The following is a 19,767-nucleotide window of genomic DNA, read 5'->3' as shown; positions in this document are numbered from 1 at the left end:
GGTTTCAGACTCGGAGCCGAAAGTTCGTTTTTCCCGAGCGAGGGGGGTAGCTGGAGGGGAAGGCGCGGTCGGGAGCTCCGCAGGGGAGCCCGGCGCTGCCCGTCCCCGGGCGGGGCGCGGCCCCGGCTCTCGCTGCGTTTGGCTCTAGCGAGTCCCCAGTGCTTCCAGCAGGGACGGGGGCTCAGTCTGGTGACAGAGCTTCTGCTGTCTTTGTTGTCATTTGGAATTCTCTTGAGTGGCTTGTGGGTTTCTGCTGTAGAAGCACAGCCATTCTTGTTTAAAACGTGGGAGGTTCTGGACTCCGTCCTGCCGCCGCGCGGTGCTGCGGAAGCCACGTCTCACGCCCGGAGCCCGCGCGCCCAGCGCAGACGCCGGAGCCCGTCGTCCCGGAAGGGCATAAATGAGGACGAGTGTGGAAGGCAGGAGGAGAAACGGCTGCTGAACCCGCACGAGGGACAGCACTGCGTGGCCAAGACCCGAGTCTGTGGTCATCACAGGAGTCACCGTGCGTCCCCCATGTCACACACAGCAGCAGAGAGAAAGGGAGTCCTGGCCAGCACATGTCACCACCCCCTGCCTCCGAGGAAGGCGACTGGTCCTAAGGGGCCCTTTGCTGAGTGGGTGACGGCCGCAGAGGTGCAGGAGTGGAGGGGTCGGGACAGAGCTGATCGCTGCACGAGAGACAGAAATGGAAAGTGAGGCAGCGGAGAGCCTGGGGCCGGGGCGGGCCCGGGGAGGTGCAGCTGCAGGCAGGTAGCCGGAGGAGGGAAAGGAGGTGGCTGCCGGTACCCGCTGGGTTCTAAAGCCGTCGGACACGTAGCGCGCGACAGGAACGCGCTTATGGGTCTCCTCGTGAGAATTTCCGGGAACACGTGACTCCTGCTGCTCTGTGGACGGCTTGCGTTTGGGGGCTGCAAGGTTGGCCCGAGGTCAGATCCAAGGGTGCCGGTGGGAGGACCCGCCCTTGTTCCCACGCCGCTCTGGCGACGCACACCCCTGACTCAAGCCCAGTCTGACCCTGCTAAGTACAAGGTCGTTCTCTACAGTGGCCCAAATCTCCTTTGTATTCTTTGTTCTCATTCCCTTCCAAATTCAGCTACATGTTATACCCCCTCGAAGAAGATGGGACGGAGTTGAGGGGAGGCTAGAGGGAGAATCCCCAAAACAACCCTAAATCTACATCAGAGTTTCCTTCTAACCAAACCTACTTTGTATTCAGCAGCAACGCGGAGTCCAGCGTTTGACAGGATCTAATGGCACATGTTAATGACCGCAGGTTCCCCTGTCGTCAGGACACTAAGGAAGCGAGCAGTGTCTCTCCTGCGTCACACAAAACAGTGTCCAGGAGGGACGCGGAAATGACAGTAAAGAACAAGGCCCACGAGGGTCGGTGTTCACTGGTGGCTTCGGGCACGTGCACACACACTGCACAGCTGGGAAGCACTTACGTTTGTCACGTCCTTTCATGCCGACAGCGTCCCTGTGTCACAGCCATGTTCTTCCCATTGTGCAGGTGGGGAAACTGAGGCCAGAGGGGTTAGGAAATGGCTCACGTCCAGGGATAAATTCCGGTGTGTTAAGTTCAGTTTTTTTAATGTAATACTTGGGGTTAGGAGGGACAGGGTAGAGGGTGGAGGAGCAGTCGGCTAGCCCGAAACAGCCACGAGACCCTTTCATTCCCTCTCCTCCCTGTTCCCAGCCCGAGGACACTTCTAGCTAGTTCCTGGCTCCCTGTCTGTAGCTGCTGTGTCAGTGGGATGGAGAACGGCTGGCCGTCCCCGGAGTCCCAGCTTCCCCCTTCCTGGCAGCAGCTGTTTCTGGAAGCGGCGGCCCACAGAAGGGCTGCACGTCTCAGCCCTGCCCCTCGCCGCTCGGTCCAGCCGGGATGATTTCGCGTCCAGGTCTTGCCGGTCGCTGAACCGGGGCGGGGTGCGGGGAGAGTGCGAGGCTTCCCGTGCTCGTGCTCCCGCCCCGGGGGGCGCGGAGGACTCCGACCGGAGGACGCTGGGTGGGGGCGCCATGGCAGCCAGTGGCCGTGGGAGGCACAAAGCTTTACTTTAGGCCCCTGTATGTGGGGTTTGTTTTTCGCAGCGGCAAGTGCTGCCCAGACTACAGCAGCGGGTCGGCACCTTGCTATGAAATCTGGGAATCGTTGGCACCCATTTTGGTGAGAGTCCCACCAAAACTGAAACAGCAGGAATACCACTGTGAAGACTGAATCCCAATTTTAACATTCTTTCACCCACGAGTAAGCCCTGCATTAAAGAAAGCAAACAAATATGAATTTAAATAATAATTTCACTTAGGGTGAGAATATATATCATTTATCACAGGATATATCCTTTTGTATATTAACTTGCTGAGGCAAATGGAAACTGTAGTAAAAAATATTTACCTCTATATTTGTCTTCTAAACTCTCTGTGTGTGTGTGTGTGTGTGTGTGTGTGTGTGTGTTTGGGGGTGTCTCACCTTCTAACGTACAGAACTCTGAGGCCTGATTTATTTTAATACATTGAGTTACTTTCCCTTTGGAAAAAAATGTGAATTTTGTGATTACAGGCTTCAACTTTCATACATTTGACAGACTTAAACCTTTCGCAGTCTGAGTGTGGGTCACACATTGGTCAACGAGCACTGGGTTTTCTCAGTGCAGCACGGCCCGTCTCTCTAGAGCTCAACTCGGTAAACCAGAGCTTGTGTCGCCATTTGCGTGTTTGTTATCTGACACTTTAAAAAATAAATTAGAACAGAAAAATGAAACTGCTGATACTAGCAACAAAAATACTGTCTCCATAAATGTAACATAATCAAGGCCAAGACAGAACTGATCGAGTATGCTGCATGCATGAGTCTCCATTTCAAACAGACTTTCAAATATAGTTGAATTACAAAGGAAAAGAACAATATTCAGTGAAGTGTTTTAAATATATTGTGCCTAAAAGGCACAATGCATTTAGATATTTTATAGTAGTTTTCAGTCTCTGGCAACAGAACATACCCACCCAGCTGCCACCACAACCAAAGGTATAATATAAAAGTATCTGCAGGTGTCTTTTACGCATGCTTTCAAGAACACATTATATAAAAAAAGTAGGTGTTTCTAATGTGTCTCATTTTTTACTGTGGACTCCCAGAGGCTAAAAGCTAAATTTGTGGTCCAGTGTTAATAACTGTGTAGAATCTCTCCTCCGCTGCTCACTCCTTTAGCTGGTGTTGTTCTATTGAACATTCAAGATCTATTGAATATTGTCTTTGGCCCAGATTTTTAAAAACTCTGCTGTCCTTGTTCAGTATGAATTTGTAATCTTTGTCAAATCTTTGTGGTGCATCATTAGGTGCTGGGAAGACTCTCCTTCCCAGCCTGCTGTAGGGCCAGAGAAGGACATGTCTGTGACAGAGGTGTGACAAAGTACCCAGAGACCCGGGAGAAGGATGTGTAAACCTGCAACTAGCCAAGTGTCCCTAAAGAGCAAAACTCAAATTACCCCTTTAGTGTGGAATATCATCTACCGAAAAAGTAAAATTTGTAAATTGAGTTTAAAATGCCTCGTTCATCTTATGGAGTGAGGCTGTGTCTATTTCCTGCAATGGACTGAATGTTTGTGCCCTTCTAAAATTTCTTTTTTGAAATTCTAGCCCTCGACATGATGGTATTAGGAGAGTAGGCACAAGAAGGTAGAGACGTGTGCCTGGTATGTTCTGCAGAAAAGTCATCTTGCCCTCCTTGGCCTTCCACCTGCTCCGTGCCCCTGGGTGCCAACAGCGATGGGCTCTTGCCCTCCAGCTTTCCGCTGGGTTTTAACAAGAAGAGACACCAGCAGAAGACAAAAGAGCAGAAAGAGAACGCAGTCAAACTAGACATCCTCCCATCGTGCGCCTGCCCGATGACTGTGAATTAGCCGTGTCTTTACCCACGACCTCAGCCCCCAGGAGGAAGCCTCCTCTATTCCTCTACGCTCTCCTTGGCTTGGAGTGGATACTCCATCATCCCTTTGGTTTTCCTAAATTTTTCCCACATCTTCTAATAATCTCTTCATCCAACTTTCTTCAGTTGCACAGCTCGGGTGGGCTGCAATAGCGGAAGGGAGGCTTCACGTGACTAGCTCCAGTCTGTCATGACTCCCTGCAGTAATGTCCCTTATGTTAAAAGCTTCTGCTTAGCTCTGTGCATAGTCCAGCAATTATAAGAATAGTTTAGTTTGTATTTCAACTCTAGAAGAAAGATGATAACTGTCCTTTGCCCAAAACGAATTCCCAGAGAGATAAGAAAATACAAGTGACAATGCATGTTAAAGATTTGTAGGAAAATCGTGCCAAGGTGTGCATCCTCCAGTTAACTGACCAAGGACAAAGTTGTTTACAACCTCCTCAGACCCTTGCTGACACCCAGATGTCTGCAGTCTCTGGTTACTTCTTGTACTCCTCCTCCTCCTCTTCCCCTTAACATAAAAGGGAGCCTAAGTTCATGCTAACTTAAGATGGTGCTTTAGGACACTAGTCTGCCATCCTCTTGGTTTGCTGCTCTTTGAATAAGTCACTTTTCTTGTTCCAACACCCCGTCTCTTGACTTACTGGCTGTTCTGCCGTGAGTGGTGTGAGCTTGGGCTCAGTTATGGAACCATCTGCTCACAGTGAGAAAAACTGATAAAGAGTACAGAATTTCAAGCCTAGAAATTCGTATTCTTCTAAACTATTACAAAGATAAGAAATAGAGATTTATGTATGTTATCTGTGGTTATAAAAGTAAAAGAATAACTAGAAATAAAGGTATAATTTTTTAAAATGCAGGAGGAAGAGAGGAGAGGGACTTAGAGTAGTGTAATGAGATACATTATTTGTCTCCCCTATTAAAGGGAGGGAATAGAAGAATTTCTAGAATTTACATTTATAATAAGAGAGCAGCAGTGGCAATGCTAAAAATTATTCAATAATTCTAAAAAGTTTCTTTCTGTAAGGCTGTGCTTGAGTTGGTTGTGGATTCTTAACCACCCAAAACAACAAGACATGTACAACAACTCTATCTTTTAAGTGTCATATTTGGCCATTCCACTTCTCACATAAGCTTCCTCTGTCCCGAGACTAATTATTCCAAAATGGTTGGATCATTTTGCCAGGACATGTACTTACATGTTAATAGTCATTACTAAAAATTGGTGGAATGGTAGCTTTTAAGTCTACTGCCCGAAGATATTCAGAAGATACTCTGGGCAGGTAATATTTTAATTTCATAAAAGGGAACTAAAATCCAGAAGGTTCTCATATCTCAATTCATTCCAAGGCATCCCGGTTGAATATTTTACAGAGGACCCCGAAAAATAACAACTACCTGAGTACAGAAAAATTGCTCAGATAAGTCTGAGCTATGTAAAGTTTGTAGAATTTATGAGGCTCAGAGAGACGCCTATGGGCGTCAATAATGACCCTGCACCACGCCCGGGGCAACTGTCTAGCACTTCTGTCCGTGACTAGCTGTCCAGCCCCGTTATCTTCATGCTCCTGGAGTTTGTGATACAAAGAGCAATGTGTAGCTAATCAATAGCTTATGTAATTTTAATGTAAATTATTGGTAAACACCTTAGAAACGGCCTCTTCTTTTTTCCTTAAAAACCCACTTAGCTGCTGTGAATCAGAGTGTATACTGAGGGCAACTTGAATCTATGCTCCTGGGTGGCCACCCTCGAGCTTTGGCCTGAAATAAATTTTATGCTTAACCATATTTTCTGAATTTTGTTACTTAAGGTTGACACACGGTAACAGCCCAGCACCCTCCCGTCCCAGCAGCAATGGGTACAACTCACAGGGTTTTTCCTCCAACCTCTAGATTTTGTTTGTTCAGTGCTGTCACTGCTGGGAAATTCTGCGTTAATTAAACGAACATTGCAGTGTTACTAGCTCCAGACTTTGGATGCATCTTTGAGCATGTCTGATTTGTGTTTCCTCTTTCAGATAATGTAAGAGACCAGAATATGCCCCCTCAAGATATGCCTGTTTAGTATAAGCATTATTTCGAGCTGATTATTTCTGAGAAACAGTAGGCACAGGAGAAACTCTCAGAACGGAGTAGTGTGAGAGAAATTTGCATTTACAAAGGAAATCATTTGTAAGAGTCTTTCCCTCTCCACACCTGGCAAGGAGGATGAGTGAATGACAAGAGACTATCATCAATGGAGAACGCTCTGAATCAAATCTGCACAACAAACCATACCCTGTTTACCAGTTTTTCCCAGTCACCCCCACAGAACCCGCCTCCCCACAGCCTTTTTCCTTGTTTCAGCTGAACATGGTATTTAAGCCTGAATTCTAAACCACCTGTTTGAGATTTATTTCCTTTTTCCTGGGTTTGCCCCATGAATATATGTTCATAAACTCTTGTTTGCTTTGTTCTTGTTGATTTGTCTTATGTCACAGGGAGTCTTGGAAGGTTACAGGGAAAATTATTTTTTCATCCCTATAATAATCAGCTTTATTGCGATAAAGACTCAGACTTATTGCAATGCATCTTATCTCCATGGGATATTCAAAAAGAATCCAATAACAGCATCAAAACTCCAGAACTACACCCAACAATAGCATGGTATGGAAATTCAGTGTACAATAAAAGCAAGGTCTTAAATTAGTGGAGAAAAATAGAATTATTAACATGTGGTATTAGAAAAACCATATTCCCATATGGAACAAGATAAAATTGGAACCATTCTTCACACTGTGTACAAAAAAATTCTAAATAGATCAGCTATTTAAATGCTCAGGCTGGTCTTGAACTCCTGGCTTCGAGCCATCCTCCCACCTCAGCCTCCCAGAGTGCTGGGGTTACAGGCGTGAGCCACCGCGCCCGGCTGTCCTGGATCTTGGCTGTATTAATGTCGATTTCCTGGTTGTGCTATTGTACTACACTTTTGCAACATGTTATCACTTGTGGGGACCCGGGGAAGGAGCGCACAGGATCTTTCTGCATTATTTCTTAAAACTTCATGTAAATGTATGATTATCTTGAAATAGAAAGTTTACATTTTTAAAAAAACCTTGCAAATAAAGGGAAAAACCAAAGCATTTGTAATGCCTTTTCTATATGCATGTTTTCTCAGTATAACCACGAAACTGATAAGGGAAAATTTTTCCTGATAGGCGCATTCTAGCTAAGGAATGAAGAAGGTGTGATGGAGTCAGAAGATCCTCGTTTGTAACCTTCCATGGAGTACCAGGTCCTGACATGAGCATCGGTGGCCGCTGACGTCACACAGAGGGAGACAGTCGGGATCACGTACCCGTAGCAACAGCCGCTCGAAAGCAGCCTTGCCAGAAACATCGGACCTGACTGACCCTGATCAAGCGTCTAGATTTAATTACTGAAATACAGAAAACGCAAGGGACAAGTGAGCATGTTAAATGACCCCATGGGGCAAAATACACAGAATCCAGACTTTTGGAAACTCTCCAAGATCTAGTTTCTTCAACAACATAGTAATAAAATACAAAACCTGTAAGAAAGAAAAAATACAGAGGAAGGGAGAAGGTAAATTAAAAGAAATGTAAAAGATACAGCAACCAATTACAATAAACAGATCTGTTTTGGATCCAGGTTCAAACAAACCGTCTAAAACATCTAAAAGCAATGATATGACAACTGAGAAAACACGAACACTGACTTGATGTTTGACATTATTACGGAATGAATTATCATTTTTAAGTGTGAAAATTATGTTGTGGTCATAATTTTTTAAAAATAAGTTTCTGTTTAATTTTATAGATACAGACTGATATATTTATAGATATAATTATAGAAATCTGAGGGTTGCTTCAACATAATCTGGGGCGGGGTATGGGACACAGGTTGGGATAGAGTTGAAATAAAGCCGGCATCTGTCAGTCATGGTTGAAGCTGGGTGACTGGTACCACGGAGGGCTCACCATGCTGGTCTCTCTGCTTTTGAATATGTTTGAAATCTGTAATAAAATATTTTTAGAATAAAGAAACTAATCCGATATTCTCCATATTGTCCTCTCCTGGGATAATATCTCATGTAATGTGGGTGTAAGGTTTTAAGAACGGAGTGGGCGGCGCCAGAGAGAGAAAAACAAGCAGAGTTAAAAGGGATAAGTAAAGAGGCTTTATTGGGGTGCTCCCGGAGGGGGGGGGTAACACGTCCCGAGAGAGGGACCCGGGCGAGCCTCATGGTCCCACGAGTGGAACCAGAGAAGCCGCCCCACCCAGAAGTCTGGGTGGGCTTATATACCTTTTTAGGGGTGGGGGATGGGAGTTTCTCTGGAGGGAAGGTTTCCTGGGAAAAGTGAGGAATTTCTTTGTTTCAGCTTTAGGGCAGGTATGGAGGAATAGGAGGGGCTTCCTCTTTTTCCATTAGGGAGGGGAGGGGTGCCCACCACCAGCCTTACAGTGGGGAGCTTGGCTGTTCCTAGGATATATTACACGTGGCCGGTCCCTCTGCCCGGGACACAGAACGCATTTGTGAGTCTTTTTACCCCATCTCATTGGAGATGTTATTGGACAAAGAACCCTCTGTAGGCAATAATCCACTCTGACAGGCAGAGGGGTACATCGTGGCCCTTTATTGCTTATCCTAAATCATAAACACCTCCAGTGACTGTAAGAGAAGACGGGATTGAAAAGGACAGAAAGACAGTGTGTCTCTGTACGGGCTTCGTAACTGCGTCCCTATTCCACACCTCCCAGAGACCGGAATGGGTCAGAGGTTTGACCAGAGACGCAGGACAGTCTCCCGGGGATGTGCTGCAGAGGGGCTTCTCTTACGTAAGCAGTGCAGGTGGCGGGGAACAGCCGGCCCGACTGGAGATGATAACCAAGGCGCCAGTCTTCCCCAGCAATAAACAACAAAACCAAAACGAAACAAAGCCACCCTGCACACCTGTGGGAATTGTACCAGGGAATGTGCAGCCCCTGACCTTCTTGAGTACAGGAGAAAGTTGGGTTTGAAAGAGAAATGAGCAGAATAGATTCCTGATTTTCCGATGTTCACAGCGAAGGGATCGAGGAACCTGAGCCAACGCTCGAGTCTGCTTTAAACAGAGAGACAGAGAGAGACTACGGCGAGTTTGCCACAATGTCCCATAAGTTTTGAGAAACAAGAGCAGAGCATTCTTTGCCAGAGGAACTGCGCTGATGGGGAGCCCCATGGGCAGGAAACAGAGAAAGGGCCACAGCCCCGGGTTCGGACGTCGTGCGGGTCCTCTGAGCACCGTCCTGCTCCTCCAGGGACTTCCGCACCCGGTCGGCTGGACATGGGCAACCGAGTCACTAGGAGGCCCCGACTGCCCTTCTCCAGGGCCTGACCATTGGTGTGACACAACTCTACGCGGCAGAACCTCTCACCCCCGTCCAAGCGCCCAGGAGACAGTTCTGTTCCCACAGGTGGTTTTTCCCCTGGGGCCCTGAGGACCTTTGTGACCTTTTCTTTGTCCTCTCTGGGAGGTGGCACTTGTGTCACTAGATCAGAGGCAGAAAACTTGGACAACGACTGCCTTGCCCTCTGGCCCAGGACTCAGGGCAACACGTGTGGTCCGAAACCTGGAGACGTGTGCACCTTGTCATCAATGAAGGGGCAACAGCTGCTGTTCACACGTGATCTTGGGGTTCTAGGGTTCCCACCGTGTCCTCCCAGCCCTGAGCCTGTCCTCGGACTTCTTTCGGGGAAGATAAAGGGTGTGAATAATGGGCAGACCAGTGTCCCCAGAGCCTGGCGAGCCCCGGGGCAGGTGGAAGGACGGGAACTGTGGCTCACGCCGGGGAGCCCGGGTGACCCAGACCCAATTCTCAGCCTCTTTCTCTATTGGAAATTGGACCCAACAGGCCCATTCCGCATCATTTTCTCTCTTCGGTTATTCTTCAGCTCCATCCAAAGGGTCAGTTTAGGGCATAATTAAAGTCAATTACTTTCTGAAAGGCCATCATGACAACCATTACAGGAAGGAGAGCAGCCCCGCTCGCTGTAGGGATCATCAGCCTGTCAGCCGCCAGGCTCGCGGAGACAAAGGATGAAAAAGTTAGAGAGATTCAGTTGTTCACCTGTTCATCCATCTGTCCTGTTACTGTGTGTGTGTGTGTGTGTGTGTGTGTGTGTGTGTGTGTGTGTGTGTGCGCGCGCGCGCGCGCGAGATCTATCCCGAGCCGGAGGGCGGGAGCTCTGGCACAGGGGTGCCTGCCTCCACGGGGCTCACGGCTCAGTGAGGGCCCAGACGTGAATTCAGTAATTTCCCCAGTAAATGTGCCGCTACAGATGAAGACAGGTTAGAGGCGTGTTGTACGACAGAGACCTGTTTCATACTGTGGGGCCCAGGAAGGTCTTTGTGAGGCTGAGGCCAGCAGGGAGGCCAGTTAACGCGACCTGGGCATGCTGAGGAACCGATGGCCTGTCGTGGACTTCATTTTTTAAAAATTTTGTTTATTTTTATTTTTTGAGACAGGGTCTCACTCTGTCACCCAGGCTGGAGTGCAGTGGTATGATCACAGCTCGCTGCAGCCTTGAACTCCTGGCCTCAAGCGATCCTCCTGTCTCAGCCTCCCAAGTAGCTGGGACTATATATGTCCACTGCCACACCCAGTTAATTTTTTAATTTTTTGTGCAAATGGGGTCTCACTATGTTGCCCAGGCTGGTCTTGAACTCCTGGCCTCAAGCGATCTTCCCGCTTGGCCTCCCAAAGTGCTGGGATTACAGGCGTGAGCCACCAGTCCATGGCAGACATCAGCCAGTGAGAGACAGAAAATGGAGAGAAGCCAACAGACACCTTGCGCCGCCTTCCTTCCCTAAGATGACCATCCCAAGACGTGGTGTTCACGTGTCTTCCCCGGAGACATCCCACATGATTTGAGCCACCAGCTGGAGTTCTCGAGGAACTGCGGCCAGCTTGGTGACGTGTCACCTTACATTTATTCTCTCCGCTCCCTGATTCACCTCCCTGTGTCCCTCATCTTGCTTGTTGGGGTCCCTCTCCCAACAGAGTGTTAGCGTGCCAGCTTTGCCTGGGCTCCGTCTCCTGGGTTCCGAGACAGACTCTCGAAAGCCCAGGCGGTGCGTTGAGAAGGACTTCAAGCCGGAGCTCAAAGCTGGGACGCGAGTGCTGTGGTCTGTGACCACAGGCGTGGGAAAGGGTGCTCCGTACCCGTCTCCCCGATCGATCCTCCTACGGCAAGATGTGCCTCACCCCAGCAGTCCTGAGACACACCTGAGAGCACAGGTCAGGTGAGGGCAAGTTGCCCCCAAACTAGGAAAGCACGGTAGGGAGGAAACATTGGTGCTGGGAAGATCATAACCACAAGCAAACCGGGCTGTCCCCCTGTGGGCCTCAGTATGCACCATGGTAGAGGCTGAAAACGAAAATGCAGATAAGTTGGCTTAATAGACAACAATAATCAGTTACTGTGTGTCAGGCAGTGCACTAAGATCTGCACGTTTCACCTCACTCAGTCATCACAACAGTACTGCAAAGCATATGCTCTTGTAAAACCTCACTTTACAAATGGGGAAACAGACACAGAGAAGTCAAGTAACTAGCACAAGGTCACACAGCTAAGAAATAGCAGAGTCAGGCTTTGAGCCCAGGCAGTCTGGCGTCAAGGTTCATGCTTCTAACCTGAGCACTGCACTGCTCAGGGGCGCTCTCTGCTGAGACAGGCCCTGACTGCTAGGCAGAGATGGACGCTGTCGAGATTGTGTGCCTGTTCCTGGGGGCTAATACCAAGGGAGGGGACCAGAGCGTCCTGTGACTTGTCCCGTCCGTGACTCTTGGGGTCAGAACCCCGAATCAGAGAGAGAGGGACGCTGACCAAGGCAGGCGCTGTGGTCTGAATGTATCCCCCAGAAAGCACGTGCTGGAAACCTAAGCCCCAGGGCAACAGTGTGGGAGGCGGGCCCAGTGGGAGGTGTTTAGGCTACGAGGACTCCACCCTCCCAAATGGATTCATGCCAGTTATAAAGGGCTTGGGGCTGCAGGGCCCATCTCTCTCTCCCCGGCCACTCTTGCCTTCTGCCGTGGGGGACACAGCGAGGAAGCGTCACCAGATGTGGCCCCTTTGCTCTCGGACTTCCCAGCCTCCAGCTCCGATCTCTGGTGTTCTGTTACAGCGTCAGCCCAGGGAGGACCAAGCCAGCGGGGAGATAAGCTCTAGGTGTACTTGAGGCTACTGCTCTGCTTATTTTAGAAATTAAAGAGAAATCACCTCCAGTTTCCATCAGAAATGCCTTTTTTCTCCAAATCACGTATTGTGGGGTTCTCTGAGACACCTTTCCACACGTCATCACCCTTTCGCAAAGCTCAGCGGGTACGATGCCCACATAGGTGGGCGTCACCAGTTCCGCCAGCACCGTCAGAGCGGGGAGCCTGGGGGGCGAGGGAGGAGGGCCCCGCGCGGCTCGGCCCCCTTGCAGGGTGAGGACAGGCGGCCCCACGTCAGCAGGGACCCTAAACAGTTAACCCCTGCCTCCCTTGTCAGGTATTCACCTGGGACTCTGATCAAACTTGGGTTCTCCGTGAGAGATTTAACTTGTAATTTAAGAACTTTTGCTGTACAACCATTGCAAAACAATTACATAAAGATTAATTAGCAAATTCCCGAAACAGTAGTAAACAGCAAAGTAGTTTAATTAAGACCATTATCTCCAAAATCTGAACCTTAATAACAGCTGTCGCCCAGGGAGGGATGAGAGGCGAGCAGCTCAGAGCGGGCGGCGGGGGGTCCCGTGACAGCAGCGCTCAGTCTGTGCAGAGCCCGCGCCCGCTGTCCTGCGTACCTGCCCTCGGGACCTCTCCGGCCACGCGTCTGGTGAGGTCTCGGGTCCCCTGCGCCTCAGTGGCCGTGGCCTTGAAACTCTCCGCAGACAAACCCGCAGCCGCCTGCCTCCAGCAAGAGGCCTTCGATCTTCAGACAAGAGGGAGGCAGCAGGTGGTGCAAACAGTAAGACTTTCTAGTGGGGAATTCATAAAATTTGGAATTATCAGAAAACGTCTGCAACAATGACTCTTGTTCTTCAGAAGACTCGGATAAATTTCGTCCCAACCTAGACCCCTTGTCATGAACTCTGAATTAAGGATTTGGCAAAGGAACCCAGTGGAAACACAATGTAACAACAGCCACTACTTTGTGAGCACACGCTGCGCCCTCCTACCCTGTCTCACAGCGCCGAGAAGTCCTCGCTAAGCCACATTTGCTGTGTTTCTCGCAGACGTGACTCACTCGGCCTGGCACATGGGGAGCTGGTTGCCAATCTGTTTTCCTCCACACGGTGCAGATCCCTTTGGGGGCAACAGCGGTAAACATTTAACCCATTTACGGCAGAGCCTGGCATCGCCCTGTGAGCCGGGCAGGAATTCTAGCACACACTGGACAGTGACTGAGTTCTCCAGAGAGCTCCGCTGGCAGATGAATCCCAAATCAGAGGGGCCTCGCCACCCCCAGGACAGCGACGTCTGCGCGACCCCACGCAGGGCACCCCCCACCACGGAGGGTCGGCTGGGCCGGGGGAGGCTGAGGACCGGCCCCTCCCGCAGTCCCCGACTTAGACTCTGCCATGGGCAGTGGCCCGGCAGCCGCCTCCTGGCTCGCTGTGCCCCACCCTCGCGGGTATTCGGAGACCCAGGCCCACATTTGCCTTGTTTGTGTGGCACAGCCCTGCCCTGCCCAGCAGCCCAGCCTGCCAGCTGCCTGGCTTTCGTGCCGCAGCTCTCCCGAAATTATGCAAATCACAGCTATTAGTGTAACAGCTTCTGCAGAATTCAGAAGGAAAAGGGGGAGAAAAACATGATCACAAAATCCTTGTCCTTGGTTGAAAGACCATGAATTTCCCCATTCTCCTCATTCACTCTCTTGTCAATGTGAGGCTTATGCATCTGAAGCCTGGTTTTAGTCACATGAATATCTGTGAAAGAGACATCAGTCGGCAGAAGCCTCCGGAACTGCAACTGGGAAAGAGAATAAGGAGAAGCCCGACTCAGGCCGGGCCGAGGGCAGGGAGAGGCAGGGAGGGACGTGAGAGGCTGCGCCAGAGGGACACGCAGGGCACAGGCTCCAGAGGGCCGGGGGTGGGAGGGACGGTTCACCGTGATGTGCACAAATTCGGCCCCAAGCCCACCCGAGCCCTCTCTGTTGTCCCTCCTGGGGGCCTGTCCCCTTCCGTCCCTCTTGCTTGCTGCGCTGGGAGCTTCCCAAGGGCAGGGGCCGCCCGGACTCTCCCCAGCCACTCGGCAGCCCCGAGCAATGTGCAGAGGCGGAGCTCGTGCCAGGGAGAGCCTGGTGACACTGGCACTTCTGCTTGCCTTCACTGCAGTGGGACGTTGGTCTCAGTCCCTCCGACGCGGACTGAGTTCCACCTACAGTCAGGGTCTCTGAAGGAACCCAGGGCACATTAGCACCAGAGGGTCTAACAACACCACACTTTGCAGAGGTTCTGGTGGGGCTGTTACCGCGCAGGCCTGGGGTGGGGACGGAGCCGGTGGTCCAGCTCCTCAGAGGGAGGGAGGGACTCAGCCAGCCGAGGGCCACCCTGCAGGGAGGGAGCAGGAGGAATAACAGCTCCGGGTTTGCTCCTCTCCCCCCTGTGATCCTTCCAAGGGCTGTCTGTGAGCAGGGGAGCGGAGGCTGACCCCAGCCGCCCGGGTCGCCCCCCTGGGCACAGAGCAAGGCGCAGGAGCCCCTGTGGCCCAGGCTCTGGGCAGGAGCCCTCGGATCTCCTGTCGGCTGAAGAAAGTGGTCTCGGGAGAATACAGCAAACCACCCCGGTGCTCTGGGTCACGCTGTGCCCCAGCTCACCCCTAAGTGGCTGTCCCTGCCAGCTTGTTCACCCGGCACTGCTGTTCCGCCTCGAGGTCACTCTACTGTCTGCCCTGGGGCTCCGTCTGGTTTCACGAGAGACCCCCGGGTCCACACAGAGGGGCAGCCTGGAAGTGAGGGGACAGGCCTCACACAAAAGGAAAGGAGAAATGGTGAAGACATTGTCCTGCTTTCCTGCTCCCGCGTGGAAGGCGTTTTCTTCACGTCTTGGTGGGTCCGGTGGACCCGAACGGCTGCTGTCCACAGTGGCAGCCTGGGACCTGCTTTTCCTGGTCTCATCTCCTCACGCCCCCACGCTTGCTTCCTTCAGGCACCTCCCAAATAAGCAACCTGCCCCTGAGACGTCATCTGACGCTCTGCGTTTGGAGGAACTCGGCTGAGACAGACCAGCCAACAAAGGGCACAGGGACGTTGATTACCTGTATTAAAGAAATGACATTGGATTTCTACCTACGCTGTATGTAAAAATCAATTCCTGATGGATTAAAGATTCCAGTGTAAAAGGACAAGTATTTAGGAACACACATTTATGACCTCAGAGTAGGGAAGAATTTCTTAAATAAGACACGAAAACTGGTGACCATAAAAAAACTGGTAATTATTATGACATCATACTTAAGAACTCTGTTTATCAAAATGATATCATACAGAAAGTAAAATGGTAAGCCACAAAGTAGAGAAGGCATTTGTAACACTTAAATAAAGGCTTATTATTCAAAATCTCCTAAGAAAAATCAATTAGGGAAACAATTTTTAAATTATAGACCACAGAAGAGGATACATAAATGGCCATAAACATATAGAAAGATTCTCAACAAAATCAGAAAAATGCAAAGTAAGACCAAAACTGACTCTCAAGGAAGGCAATAAAACACAGCAATTGGAAGCAGAGCCGGAATTGTGCTACAGCTGTCTGCGTGGGAAACGGGTGAGGGCGGTTCCCACCTCGTGCCGCTGTGTCAATGAGAGAGATTCGCAGAGCACCTCGCACAGGGCTTCACAAACACCAGACGTGCAAACTGTCTTCAGAAACCATCTCCAGGCTGCTCAGAGATCTCATAACTGATGCTTAACAGGAGCACAACATCGCAGGTCTTTGTTTTGTGTGACCCAAAATATTGCCTTAAAATGACAGTCAGTCTGATGGCCCACACAGGGAGCAACAGCTTCTGCAAGCAGGGGGAGTATCTGCCGCGCGGCAGCCTCACGTACAGAAGAATGCATCCGCTGCGTGCAAGTCACTATGATCCACGATGGCTGCAAGTAAATCTTGTTTTGAACCCAGAGTGACTCCAGGGCTGCAGTTCTGGGATTGCAGCAAAAATCCTGGGGAAAGCGTAGGATATAGGAGTTCACGTCTTTATGCATAACTTGCATCCACAAAGAGAAGTTGTCCCAGGGCCTGCGGCACCCGGAGCCGTGACGGTGGCTGTGGCCGAGACCTGCCCCAGCAGGCGGCCATGCTGAGGACAGGACAGAACAGCCCCTGGACGGCACCTAAGCACTCGGAATGGACCGTGAATGTGTGTCCAGAAAATTCTAGCAATGACATTCACATGGACATTACAGCCCTGACCATCAAGGGAGCCCCCTGAAAGGAAGGAGCCCTGGAGGGGGGTCCAGAGTCCAGCTCGCTCTACGGCCCGGGCACCCAGGACAAGTTCCCAGCTGTGAACTGGGAGAATCCTCCCTAGCACCTGCCGTGGGGAAGGTGCTCTGTGCAGAGCCTCAACGGCATTTTCCCGACACGGCCAGCCAGCCAGCGAGGGCTCCGGGAAGCAGCTGCGCAGCTGAGCTTGCTGCTCTGATGAAGTCAGGCTGCCCCCGCGGTGTGTACAGAACGGCAGGACTCATGAATATGCATGAAGTCCTCTTTCTAGAGACAACTGCCGCAGCAGCTACTGGAGCAGAACAGGGTAGGTGGGGAGACAGCTCATTCCTGCAGCCCTTTCACCTTCCTGCGAGGAGTCTGTGGAAGGTTCCGGTCCCCGGGGTGTGGTCCTTGGGACTCCACACGTCCCTGACCGCACCACACGTCGGTCAGAGCAGGAGACAGTTCGGAGGGAGGAGTGGCTGGCCGAGGGCACACCGCAGTCCTGCAGGTGCTGGCAGGACGCAGAAGTGGACTGAGATCAAGCAGGAACAAGCCCTCAGGATAGCTCCTCAGGCATCGGGAAGCCCTGCAGGGGAGGGCCTCCCCTGTCCCCCGCCCCTGGGGCAAGGGACCCCACAGAGCCGGGCAGAGGGTTCCCGGGGCAGAGCTTTGACGGGGCTTCCCTCTGGCACCTGCCTCTGCCTCTTTGGCTTCTGGCCCGTTCGGCCATCTGCAATTTCTGTCCATGCCGAGGATGAGTCTGACCCGACAGTCACACTACGGAGTGAGCTAACTCTGCCTTTTATGTGAGCCCAGAAACGCAAAGCGACAGAGCAGGGATCCTGGGATTGGGGTGGGGCATCCCACAGGCTCTCCAAACCACGCCTAGTCCACAGGGAGCCCACGTGGCTGTGGTGACAGCCACACCCCTAGCCTGACCCCTCACGGAGCCCCCACCTCTCAGCCAGCCAGCACGACGGGCAGCCAGAGGCTTGCCAGGGTCAGACACGCTTGGGTGGGGATCCAGCCGCCGGCCTGTGCTCCGAAGCCCGTGGCGACGCTGGGCGGGGCGGGGCCGCCGTCGTGTCCGTGTCAGGCTCCTCACACGGAAGAGGCAGGACGGTGGCCCCCTTCCATGGGGCTGGGCAGATGTGAGGCTGCTGGAAGCGGCACCAGCTTCATCTGCCTTTAGGGAGACGAGGGTAGAGGCTGGTGGAAGGCCAAGCCGCGCTGAGCGCAGGGCCACTCGCGAAGAGCCCGCTGTGAAGTGGGGTCCAGACCCACCGTGCCGGGCAGACGGCACTCGGGGCCCCCAGGCTGGGGGAGGCCCCTGGAATCTGCAGGCACTTGGGAGCCAGAGCGGACGCGGGAGGGGCTCTCTGTTGTTCAGAACCACGGGTCCCAGAGCCCTCGCTGCAAACCCAGCTCTGCCGCTTCGGACGACTGTTTTGTCAACTTCCTGAGCCTGTTTCCTCCTCTGTGACTGTTCACATGCAGCGTGGCCGGACAGCTCCCAGCCTCATCTGCACTGGGCCCTTCCCGCTGCCCAAAGGTGCCAGTCTGGACGCGGGAGGGAGCGGGCACCTGACGTCACAGCCCTGGACTAACAGGACGCGGCAAGCGACAGACACCTCCCTCCCCCTCAGGCAGCAGCTCAGAGATGAACCCACGTGGCTCCAGCCGTGCTGAGCCCCATGAGGGGAGATTAACCCGAGAAGTCACCCCCACGTTGACCTTCCCTCCTTCCCTTTTCCACTCTTCTTGGTGCCCCACTCCTGTTCCTGAACATCACCCCCCAAAGTCAACCTTCTACACACCAGCCCTTGTTCCAGGCTCTGCTTTCCGGAAGGGACCCAAGCCGAGACAGAAGGACCCGCTAACCAGCAGCAGCTCTGACCTCGGCAGGTGTGATCCGGCTCTGCCGACGTGAGCTGGGCTTTCCCTGCCCTGGGTGCCCACGGGAGGCCGAGTTAGCTCAGGAACCAGACCCTTCCACAGCTGCTCCTGCACCGGGGAGTTACCACATCGGGGCTCCTGGGTGGGTCTTCCAGGTCCCCACCTGCAGGTGACATGTCACCTACTCTCTGAGGTTCCCTCTCTGGGCTTTGGGGTTCACGGTCCTCTGATGCTCAGCCTGTGCCCCTTGCAGTCACGCATGGGCCCTCCCCAGGCCTGTCCCAAACAGGGTCACGGGGTCTACACTCCCCAGCATCCCCCTCCACCCGAAATGCTCTGAGAGGTGATGGTGCAGACACCACACATGATGGGAAAAAGAGAGAGAAGGGAGCAACCTCGGAGACCTGGCTGATTCAGTGAAGGGACAGAGAAAACACAGGTGAGCCTGGAGCATCCTGCAGCCCTGGATGGTGAGAAGCTGCTAAAACAAACGAACAAAAGCAACAAAACGCACATGTGTGCCCAGCTGTATTTCAAAAGGACACAGGAGCCAGACTGGGAGAGCTCCCAGTGGCCAGAATTAGAAGAACTTGAGCAAAATAAAGAACTATGGTACTGAATTGTAGCCCAAAGAAGAGTACACATCCGTAGCCCGAGCAGATAAACAGATGAGAGGCAGCAGCCCCTCCTTGCAGAAGACCCCACTGGTACACGTGGAAGGAATGAAGAGAGCAGAAATTCCCAGTAGTTCACGGCAGCAGTGATCGCCACAGCCAAGGTCTGCTGGTGGAAGTTTAACCAGAAACGGGATATTTAGTCTTGAAGTGTCTGCTCCCAAATACTTAATAATTTCAGTGGTAAAAACAGAAATTTCCAGTAGAGAATGTTTAGTTACCGCCTTAGCCACGCAACGGAGCAGTCACTCGTCGTGAGACATCTTCACCGTCGGTCCCCTCGGCATGACCCACCGAGGGACACGTCACCCCAGCAAATCGTGACCCCAACCTGATCGGAGAAAACATCAGACAGACCCCACGCAGGGACACTCTGCAAAATAACTTACCGACTCTCAACATTTACAAGGTCAAGAAAGACAAGAAAAGGATGCGAAGCTGTCACCAACCGGGGGAGGGGAGGACTGAGGGGACAGATTGCTCCACAAGATGTGGGAACCGGATCGGACCTGGGACAGAACGAGATCGTCAGCGGTGAATCTGGCGGGAGGCACGCGAGCTCTGCCCTTGGTCACCTCACCAAGGTTGGCGTCTGTTTTCATGAACGGTCTGTGATTATGGAAAACGTCAACGTCAGGGGAAACACTGGGCGAAGGGTATTTTTATATCTTCTTCTTAGTTCTTTTTAGAACTCTCTGGACATTTCTTGTAACTCTTTAGTAACTTTAAAATAATCTCAATATTCAAAAAAATATTAGTGGTCAAAAAACTCAGAAGGGAGTGGGAGAGAACAGCACCATGAAC

The sequence above is a fragment of the Lemur catta genome, chromosome 19 (assembly GCF_020740605.2).
Source record: "Lemur catta isolate mLemCat1 chromosome 19, mLemCat1.pri, whole genome shotgun sequence".
In the NCBI taxonomy this organism is placed as follows: domain Eukaryota; kingdom Metazoa; phylum Chordata; class Mammalia; order Primates; family Lemuridae; genus Lemur; species Lemur catta.
This window is presented reverse-complemented; position numbering follows the sequence as displayed.